This window comes from Pristiophorus japonicus, chromosome 7 (genome assembly GCF_044704955.1).
Source record: "Pristiophorus japonicus isolate sPriJap1 chromosome 7, sPriJap1.hap1, whole genome shotgun sequence".
In the NCBI taxonomy this organism is placed as follows: Eukaryota; Metazoa; Chordata; class Chondrichthyes; family Pristiophoridae; genus Pristiophorus; species Pristiophorus japonicus.
The window spans coordinates 19,187,738-19,199,423 of record NC_091983.1 but is presented as its reverse complement, the minus strand read 5'-3'; positions in this window follow the sequence as shown (position 1 = coordinate 19,199,423).

Genomic DNA, 11,686 nt, shown 5'->3' with positions numbered 1-11,686 from the left:
TTACTATCCCAGTCTATATTAGGATAATTGAAGTTCCCAGTTATTGCTAATCCCTTGTTCTTGCATCTTTCTGTAATTTTCCTGCAAATTTGCTCCTCTCCTTTCCTTGGTGGCCTAAAGTAGACAGCCAGTATCATACTAGCTCCTCTGCTGTTCCTTAATTCTAACCAAAGCATTTTTGCCTTTGCCTTTGCCCCTCAACGATATCATCCCTCTCCAGTGCTATAATAGTTTATCTGATCAATACTGGCACCTCCCACTCCTTTTTTTCCATTTCCTATCTTTCCTCAATACCTTATAGACAGGATTAAGTTCCCAATCCTCCCCTTTTTTGAACCAGGTCTCTGTTATAGCCACTATATCATAGTCCCATGTGCTAACTTACACCTGCAGCTCACCAACCTCATTTACCACACTACATGCATTTACGTACATGCACTTTAAACTCATCTTAGACTGCCTCACATTACTCCCCTCCCTGTCTGATCCCTCCTATTTCTGAACTATTCTGAACTATTCTTTACCCTAGTGCTATTTGCCTCTACCGGTCTTCTGTGAACCTTGTTTCCCTTTTATGTTTCATTCTGTTGCCACCCATTGCCAAATTAATTTAAACCCGCCCCACAGCACTCATTAACGTCTCCAAGAGGTGCAACCCGTTCACCTTGAACAGGTCCCTCCTGTTCGAGAACTGGTACCAATGCCCCAGAAATCGGAAGTCCTCCCTCCTGCACCAAGTCTCCTGCCACGTGTCAACCTGATATCCCCTCCTGTCCCTATGCTCACTAAAGTGTGGCACCAGGAGCAATCAAGAGATTACTACCTTTGAGGTTCTGCTCTTTAATTTCCTCCCTAGCTCCTGAAACTGACTGCAGAACCACAACCCTTTTCCTTCCTATGTCATTGGGTCCCACATGGACCACGACCTCTGGCCGTTCCCCTTCCCCCCTCAAAATGTTCTGCACCCGATCAGTGATGTCCTTCACCCTGGTACCAGGGGGCTACATAGCATGTGTGACTCACGTTCGAATTTGCAGAAACGTCGGTCTATCCCCCTGACTATCGAATCCCATATGACCACTGCATCTCTACACTTTGCTGCCCTCCCCCCGCACCCCTCGCCCCACCCCGTGCAATAATTTGGCCCACGTTGCTGTGGATGTGCTCTAGACTGCACTCCCCCAAGGTGTTATCCCCCTCACTGGTATTCAGCGCTGAAAGCCGGTTTGAGAGTGCCATACTCCTGGAGCATTCCTGCACTGCCTGCCTCTTCCTACTCTGCTGGTTGGCCATCCACTTACTATCCTCCTGAGCTCTCTGTAGCTGCGGGGTCACCACCTCCTGGAACGTGCACTCCAGGAAATTCCCAGCCTCCTGTCTGCTCTGCAGTGACTCCAGCCGCTGCTCAAGCTCGGAAACCCTGAGCTCCGGTTTGAGTAACCGGAGACACTTCCTGCACACGTGGTTATCCAGGACACATGAAACATCCTGGAGTTCCCACATGGTACAGGAATTGCAGGCAACACGTCTCAGCGGTCCCATCATTTTGATTAAAAGTCTATCTACTTATGTTAAATCTATATATATATATATATATATATATGTGTTTTTGTTTAGTATTTGCCTATTCCTATTTATTATGTTATTATTTATGTATACCAGATTTGTATTCAATGCAAATTGGACCCCTTTAACTTTGGTATGCTACTTATCTAATTTTCGGTTTATCCCTTGATATCAAGTTATTTACTCTGGTTATTTATATATTTACTGTTGTCTCTTGGTTTAACGCAGTTAGCACCTGCTTCTCCCTCTGCATTGAATTTCCACTCTCACCAAATTCCCATTGCCACTCTGTTCAACAAGCCAGTACCTTTTGTAGATACTCCCAGCTCTGTGAAAAATACCCACAAAATGGAAGAGCAAACACAGCTAAGCCCCCATTCACCTTCAGCATTGAACACTGCCAGTCTTACTGGTCATTATCATCATAGGTAGTCCCTCGAAATGAAGATGACTTGCCAAAAAAAGGACGAGTTCACAGGTGTTTCATTGAAGGACCCAAATTACATCCTGAAGGGTGGAAGATGCCTGTGCGTGGATTTTTTTTAACGTGTGGTGGCCGTTGCACACCAGCCACCACACGGGCTTGACAGAGCTAGGTCTTGGTCCAGTGGCAAGGGTTATCCAAGACAACTGGAGATCAACTCTTCTGCACGGACCTATTGCGCACATGTATCGCAGTGTGGGCTGGCTCGTGCTGCCGCTGGACCCCTGGCCCCGAACTCCAGCCTCCCCTGGGCCCCGATCACGTCCCTCTACAGTCTCTCGCCGCTGGTGATGCCCTGGTGGCCGGCTATGGTAAGAGGTCTCATTTTTGATGGCATCGTATATTCCAGTTCTTGTTAACAAATCATATAAATTAACGGTCAATGTTAATTTCCGATAAGTCACCCTTCATCGTTAAAACAATCCAATTAAACTTTGGGCCATTAACATAATGTATTTCTTTTAACTTGACGATTTTCTTGCTTTCAAAATTAAAAAATCATGAAAGCAACATTGGTAATTAAGGAATTAACTCAAGCTGGTATCTCAAAAGTGCTGCTGAGAGTGGGAGATGTCATGGGAATGCAATGAATAGATGAGAGAGACAGTGATATTGTGTGGAAGAGAAACTGCTGCCCAAGAGGATCATAGCTAAAGAGGTTCACTTAGTGAGCAGTCTCATCCAGTGTTATTTTAATTTGAAAGGAGAAACATTAGCAGTAAATATCACTTGTACCCTTTCAATGATTTGTAGTCATTTCACTGTGTCAGCTGTGGCTCAGTCGCAAACCCGCCTCTCTGTGGGCTCGACATCCCACTCCATGAGAATTGTATGCACAATCCAAACTGACACTCCCAGTGCAGTACTGAAGGAGTACTGTTCTGTCGTAGGTGCTATCTTTCAGATGAGATGTTATGTAAGGGATAGGAGCAGGACGTACACCATTTGGTCCCTCAAGCCTGCTTCACCATTCAATAAGAGCAGAGCTGATCTTTTGCATCAACAACACCTTCCCACCACATTCCTTGACTCCCTCAGTGTCCGAAAACACAGTGGTTGAACACTGCGTCCACAAATAAAAGGCGCTGCCATGAAGCCCTGCAACCATTTTCATGAGTTGAAAAAGATCGCCAAGGAAAAGATTGCATTCAACAATCATGCAAGGTGAGCAGCTGGAGCGAGAGCAGGAAGAGAAGGAGCTGGCACCAGCTGAGGAGGAGGTCAGAGTTGCTTTCTGCAATAAAGCCACACAGTACTATGGGGGCTAAATTCGATAGACCCCAAAAACAGACATGGGGATCGCCTCGTGCTTCCTGCTCATTTCAATGATCTCTGCATCCAGCCAACGCTAACCCCGCCATTCATTGGCTGGGCGCATCAGCCAATATTGTGAGAGGCTAACATCCTGCACTGTTTAAAGTGAGCCTGCACCTCTTAAAGGGGCGGTGCACTGAGGATGGAGCAGGTGCTGGGAGTCGTGCTGGAAGCAAATCTGACCTGGGAGTACAGTGAGAAATGACACAACATGAGAGCGATCAAGGTTTTTGGACGCTGCACTGGAGGCCTTGGTGGACGAGGAGAAATGTAGGAGAGATGTCCTTTATACACAGGGGTCCAGTTACTCCACCACCAGCACTCCCCCGCCCCCCCACCCCCGCCAGACACAAGCCAGAACACATACCTAACTCTAATACTCAAATCCTCTTGTAATAACAGCCAACATGCCATTTGCTTTATTAATTGCTTGCAGAACCTGGATGTTAACTTTCAGTGATCCGTGTCCAAGGAAACCCAGGTCCCTCTGAACACCAACATTTCCCAATCTCTCACCATTTAAAAAACACTCTGCTTTTCTATTTTTCCGAACAAAGTGGATAACTTCACATTTCTCCACATTATATTCCATTTGCCATGTTCTTGCCCACTCACTTAGCCTGTCTATATTTAATTCTTTCTTGCTCGATGGCAGCGGGCGGAGCAAGCACGCAGCTTCGTGAGGATTGCAGGCTTCCCCACGGTGCAGGGTGACATTGATGGCACACACCTTGCTTTGCGGGCGCCGCATGTTAACTCTGCCATACACCAGAACCGACAGGGATTCCATAGTCAGTGAATCCTGCAGGTCAATGCCCGGTATCTTGGCAGTAGTCATGATGCATTCATTCTGTGACAATCTGTGACTGAGCCAAGCGCTCATCAATTGCCGTTCCAGTAATGTCCTAGTCCGTGTCCTCTATGGTGGGTTAGAACAGGCAGGCGCACCTGTCCCTCTATGGGTAGCCCCTGCTGCCTCTGGTTGTGCGCCATCTTGTCCTGCAAGAGAGAGGGAATTTGTGTCAGTGAATGACGTGTAATATGTTTAGTTGATTTGTCTGTCATGGTTGAATAGCTGGCAGTGTGTGCAAGCTGTGTGATGTGGGTGTGAGGCTTGTAGCGGTTATAAGTGCGTGAAGGTCAGGTAGAGTAAAGACATCTTACTGCAATTATATGGGGCCCTGGTGAGAATGCACCTGCAGTATTGTGAACAGTTTTGGTCTCCTTACCCAAGGAAGGATATACTTGCCGAAGAGGGCGTGTAACGAAGGTTCACCAGACAGGGGAGATTCAGGGGGGATGTTTGCCCTGGCTGGGGAATCTAGAACCAGGGGCCACAGTCACGGAATAAGGAGTCGGCCATTAGATGAGGAGAGACTTCTTCACTCAGAGGATGGTGAATCTTTGGAATTCTCTACCCCGCAGGGCTGTGGAGGCTCAGTCTTTGAGTATATTCAAGACAGTGATCAATAGATTTTTGGATATTTAGGGAATCAAGAGATATAGGGATTGTGCAGGAAAGTGGAGTTGAGGTAGAAGATCAGCCATGATCTTATTGAATGGTGGAGCAGGCTCAAGGGGCCGAATGGCCTACTCCTGCTCCTAATTCTTATGAAATGTAGTCAGCTCTCCTTGAATAGAGAGCCTCTGTGACCTCCTTTATACAACAGTGGACGGCAAACTGCGAGATGTTGCAAATGTCTCCAGTGCCAGCCTGGACGGAGCTGCTGGCAATGCGATCCTTGCCCTGCTCTGAGCTGCCAGTTGTGGCTGCAGCAGGCGGCAGCTTTCAGTGAGGAAGTTCCAACCCCATTGGATTGGCCGGAGGAGGATTGGTCATCGATCGCACAGTCGGGGAAACAAGCACTCACTGTTGTGCTCGATTGCAGGCCTCAGTGCGTCTTGAGCATCCGAGGGACTGAGGCCAGGTGACGGCCAGAAATAGAGACACAGGTTGCGGTAAGTTCTTGCAGAAGGTGGCAGCTGTACTCCAGCATGTAGAGCCGAAGACTGCTCATACAAGAGGGGATCATGGAAAATGGTCGTGGTAATGAGAGGCTCAGAGGTAAATCATCAGCAACAAAATGCCTGGGGCTGGAGGGAAAGCAATGAGCACAGGAATGAGAGCCTGGAACAGTAAAAACAATATGATCCTTTTGCAGCTGTGAAACAAAGTGATGGTGCAGCAGTTCAAGGTGGTGTGGGAATGTTCCCAAGCAGTGCAGGCAAAAAAAACAGTCACAAAAGAAATGCTGGTAGGTCTTTAAAACGTTAAATAGGGTAGATACAGATAAACGATTTCCTCTGGTAGGGGAATCAAGGACAAGGGGACAGAATCTAAAAATTGGAGCTAGGCCATTTAAGCAGCATATCAGGAAGCATTTTCTTTGACACAAGTGATAGTAGAAGTCTGGGACTCTCTCTCCCAAAAGGCTGTGGATGCCAGGGGTCAATTGGAGCTTTCAAGACTGAGATTCACAGATCTTTGTGAGATAAGGGTATCAAAGGATATGGAGTTATGACAGGTAAATGGAGCTGAGGTACAGATCAGCCATGATCTAATTGAATGGCGGAGCAGGCTCGAGGGACAGAACGGCATCCTCCTGTTCCTATGTTCCTAAGAAAGTAATTACATTGTTCGCTTTTTTAAAAATAGATCATGAAATCCATAAAATGCTTGTGGCTGTTCTCTCTGAACTCATTGGCTATTGGCAATTTTACAAGAGCACGTGATTCAGCCTGCACGTGAGTGCTGTACTGAGGGAGTGCTGCACTATCAGAGATATCATCTTTAAAACTTTAAACGTCTGTCCTCTCAGGTGGACGTAAGTGATCCCCTGCGACTATATCGAAGAAGAGCAGTGGGGTTCTCTCCAGTGTCTTGGCCAATATTTATCCCTCAACCAACATTATTAAAACAGATTATCTGGTCGTTATTAGATTATTATTTATGGGACCTTGCTGTGCACAAATTGGCTCTCCCACATTACAACAGCGACTGCATTTTAAACGTACTTCATTTGCTGTAAAGCAGTGAGGGACATACTGAGCTCTTTAAAGGCTCGATATACATGTAATAAATACAGAAAATGCTGGAAATACTCAGCAGGTCAGGTAACATCTGGTGGGAGAGAAAAAGAGGTATCATTTCAGGTCGATGACCTTTTGTCAGATTGGAAAAAGTTAAAGGTATGACAGTTTTTAAGCAAATACAGAGGCAGGGAAACGGGGGAAGGGAGGAAAGAACAAAGGGAAGTTTTGAGCGATTAAATGACAAAAGGGATGATGGTGCAAGGAGAAAGGCGATGGTAATGGGACAAGTAAAGAAACAAAAGATGGGTCTAGAGGATGTCAATGGAATACCAACAACACCATATATTTATATAGCACATTCAGAGTGTAGTATACGACGAGGCAATAACTTTGATTCTCCAGCTAGTTTCAACAATACACCAAGAATATGGCGAAAGGTCAGAGCTTCAGAATCCAAATCCTTCAATAAATGCTGTGTAAACTGTTGGCACAAAAATAAAGACTGACCTAGAAATCTTGTTATATAACAGGAACAGTCAAATAAAGCAGCAATAAAGAGAAGTTACTTATCTCTTACTGTACATCAAAGATAAAATACAATAATTACCAAACAATTGGATGAGACGTTACTTATATAACTGTACTTCTAGGAATGTTCACAAACACAGAAGTTTTGTTTCTGATTAACAAAAGTTAAAGATAGTTCTAGCTAAAATAGATGCAGCTCCCTGCTTGCTGGCTGTGCGTCTGCCTGTCTGTGTCTAATCGTAAAACGCCACCCAGTGGCGGGAAACTGTAAGACAACTACGTTGGCTCCAATCTGTCAAAAAGTACCTCAGTCCATCACAAATGGAGTAAAACATTCCAAAGAGCTTCACAGGAGTTTTATCAAAAACAGAAATTTGACACCGAGCCACATAAGGAGATGTTAGGGCTTGGTCAAAGAGATAGATTTTAAGAAGCATCTTAAAGAGGAGAGAGAAAAAGAGAGGCAGAGAGGTTTAGGGAGGGAATTCCAGAGCTTAGGGCCTAGGCAGCTAAAGGCACGGCCGCCAATGGTGGATCAATTAAAATCTGGCAGGTTCAAGGAGGTAGAATTGGCGGAGCACAGAGATCTTGGAGGATTGCAGGGCTGGAAGAGATTATTGAGATAGGGAGGTGGCGAGGCCTTGAAGGTATTTGAAAACAAGGATGACATTGAAACATAGAAACATAGAAAGTAGGTGCAGGAGTAGGCCATTCGGCCCTTTGAGCCTGCACCACCATTCAATATGATCATGGCTGATCATGCAACTTCAGTACCCCATTTATGCTTTCTCTCCATACCCCTTGATCCCTTTAGCTGTAAGGGCCACATCTAGCTCCCTTTTGAATATATCTAGCAAACTATGCTTCACAACTTTCTATGGTAGGGAATTCCACAGGTTCACAATTCTCTGAGTGAAGAAGTTTCTCCTCATCTCAGTCCCAAATGGCTTACCCTTTATCCTTAGGCTGTGACCCCTAGTTCTGGACTTCCCCAACATTGGGAACATTCTTCCTGCATCTAACGTATCCAATCCCATCAGAATTTTATATGTTTCTATGAGATCCCCTCTCATTCTTCTAAATTCTAGTGAATATAAGCCTAGTCGATCCAGTCTTTCTTCATATCTCAGTCCTGTCATCCCGGGAATCAGTCTGGTGAACCTTCGCTGCACTGCCTCAATTGCAAGATGTCCTTCCTCATTTTAGGAGGCCAAAACTGTATACAATATTCCAGGTGAGGCCTCACCAAGGGCCTGTACAACTGCAATAAGACCTCCCTGTCCCTATTCTCAAATCCTCTGGCTATGAAGGCCAACATGCCATTTGCCTACTTCACCGCCTGCTGTACCTGCATGCCAACTTTCAATGACTGATGTACCATGACACCCAGGTCTCGTTGCACCTCCCCTTTTCCTAATCTATCACTATTCAGATAATGTTCTGTCTCCCTGTTTTTGCCAACAAAGTGGATAACCTTACATTTATCTACATTTTACTGCATCTGCCATGCATTTGCCCACTCACCTAACCTGTCTAAGTCACCCTGCAGCCTCTTAGCATCCTCCTCACAGCTCACACTTGGTATCATCTGCAAACTTGGAGATATTACATTCAATTCCTTCGTCCAAATCATTAATGTATATTGTAAATAGCTGGGGGCCCAGCACTGAACCTTGCGGTACCCCACTAGTCACTGCCTGCCATTCTGAAAAGGACTTGTTTATTCCTACTCTTTGCTTCCTGTCTGCCAACCAGTTCTCTATCCATGTCAATATATTACCCCAATACCATGTGCTTTAATTTTGCACACTAATCTCTTGTGTGGGACCTTGTCAAAAGCCTTTTGAAAGTCCAAATACACCACATTCACTGGTTCTCCCCTGTCTACTCTACTAGTTACATCCTCAAAAAATTCTAGAAGATTTGTCAAGCATGATTTCCCTTTCATAAATCCATGCTGACTTGGACCGATCCTGTCTCTGCTTTCCAAATGCGCTGCTATTACATCTTTAATAATTGATTCCAACATTTCCCCCACCACCGATGTCAGGCTAACCGGTCTATAATTCCGTTTTCTCTCTCCCTCCTTTTTTAAAAAGTGGGGTTACATTAGCTACCCTCCAATCCATAGGAACGGATCCAGAGTCTATAGAATTTTGAAAAATGACCACCACCTATTTCTAGGGCCACTTCCTTAGGTGCTCTGGGATGCAGACTATCAGGCCCTGGGGATTTATCGGCCTTCAATCCCATCAATTTTCCTAACACAATTTCCTGACTAATAAGGATTTCTCTCAGTTCCTCCTTCTCACTAGACCCTCGGTTCCCTAGTATTTCCGGAAGGTTAGTTGTGTCTTCCTTCGTGAAGACAGAACCAACGTATTTGTTTAACTGGTCCGCCATTTCTTTGTTCCCCATTTTAAATTCACCTGAACCTGACTGCAAGGGACCGACATTTGTCATCACTAATCTTTTTCTCTTCACATATCTGTAGAAGCTTTTGCAGTCAGTTTTTATGTTCCCAGCAAGCTTCCTCTCATACTCTATTTTCCCCCTCCTAATTAAACCCTTTGTTCTCCTCTGCTGAATTCTAAATTTCTCCCAGTCCTCAGGTTTGCTGCATTTTCTGATCAATTTATATGCCTCTTCCTTGGATTTAACATTATCCTTAATGTCCCTTGTTAGCCACGGTTAAGCCACCTTCCCCATTTTATTTTTACTCCAGACAGGGATGTACAATTGTTGAAGTTCACCCATGTGATCTTTAAATATTTACCATTGCCTATCCACCGTCAACCCTTTAAGTGTCACTCGCCAATCTATTCTAGCCAATTCATGTCTCAAACCATCGAAGTTACCTTTCCTTATGTTCAGGACCCTAGTCTCTGAATTAACTGTGTCACTCTCCATCTTAACAAAGAATTCTACCATATTATGGTCACTCTTCCCCAAGGGGCCTCGCACAATAAGATTGCTAATTAGTCCTTTCTCATTACACATCACCCAGTCAAGGATGGCCAGCCCTCTAGTTGGTTTCTCGACATATTGGTCTAGAAAACCATCCTTATTACATTCCAGGAAATCCTCCTCCACCGCATTGCTACCAGTTTGTTTAGCCCAATTAATATGTAGATTAAAGTCGCCCATGATAACTGCTGTACCTTTATTGCACGCATCCCTAATTTCTTGTTTGATGCTGTCCCCAACCTCACTACTACTGTTTGGCGGTCTGTACACAACTCCCACTAGCGTTTTCTGCCCTTTGGTATTCCGTAGCTCCACCCATACCGATTCCACATCATCCAAGTTAATGTCCTTCTTTACTATTGCGTTAAATTTCCTCTTTAACCAGCAACGCCACCCCAGCTCCTTTTCCTTTCTGTCTATCCTTCCTGTTGAATACCCCTGGATGTTGAGTTCCCTGCCACGAAAGCAACACTGAGGTGTCGGGTGGCATCCAGCTGAGACTGAATGAGAGCAGCCAGAATCTCAAAGCCAGCAGACATGCTAGCTGTTTGACGGTCCGTGGCCTATTGACAAGAGTGCATAAGAGCATTCTGCACTTCTAGGGCTGCGGCCATCCTCTCCAAACCAGCACCGATACGCTCGTTCCCTCGCGCTTGTGCTGCAATGGTAGCTGCCACATCACCTATAGTTTGGAGCATCACGGTCAATCTTGGAATCCACGATCGCCTGCACACTGGCAATGATGGACTCCTTGGAATGCGCAGCGCTGTCGACTATTTGAGAGGCAGACTCCTCCATGCTCCTCACCACTTCCGACAGGCTCTCTGACATCCTTGCCAGTGCCCCCAACATCTGGGAATGCATGGCCACCACCTTCTCTCATAAGCCACTACGTCAATGGGCTGATCTGAGTCCTCCTCAGCAGAACTCCGGTGAGGTCTTGCCGCCCCGGAGAGATGGCACCTGAGGTTGCCTTGCCTCGTCACCATGCTGCAGCCCTCTACACCCCGGTACAACAACCACTGCAGACCCCTGTACTATCTGCATGAGATTGGACCGCGTACTTCCAGTATCTGAAATGGCGCGTGTGGATGGATTCTGTGACGCAGTGCTGCAAGCAGTGTCTTCCTCTTCCTCTTCCTTATCACTGAGGTCCCCAAAAGATGGAGTGCGCTCCAGGGTGTCAGTAAGGCTGGAGCCCTCAATGTCCTCCATGCTATCAGTAGACATATCGGATCTGATGTCCTCAAGGATGTCATCGAGGCCTGACACTAGTCTGACAGGTGGTACCTCTCTCTGTCTCCTGTGCTGCCATTCGGTCCCAGGGTTGTCTGCAGGCCTGGCACTGATCTGACAGGTGGTACCTTTCTCTGTCTCCTGTGCTGCCACTCAATCTCTCATCTGCAAGCATAAATGTAGTCACTGTTGTAGTGTAGGAAATGCAGCAGCCAAATTGGGCATGACAAGGTCCCACAAGCAGCAATGAGGTAAAGATCAGAAAATCTATTTTCAATGATAAGAACATAAAACATAAATATTAGGAGCAGGAGTCGGACATACGGTACCTTCATCCTGCACTGTCGTTCAATAAGATCATGGCTGATCTTCAATCTTAATGCCACCATCTAGCCCGATCCCCATATCCCTTGATTCCCCTACAGCCTTGAATATAGTCAATAGTTCAGCATCCACAGCCCTTTGTGGTAGAGAGTTCCAAATATTCACAACCCTCTCAGTGAAGAAATTCCTCCTCATCTCTGTCTTAAATGGCCGACCTCTTATCCTGGTACTATG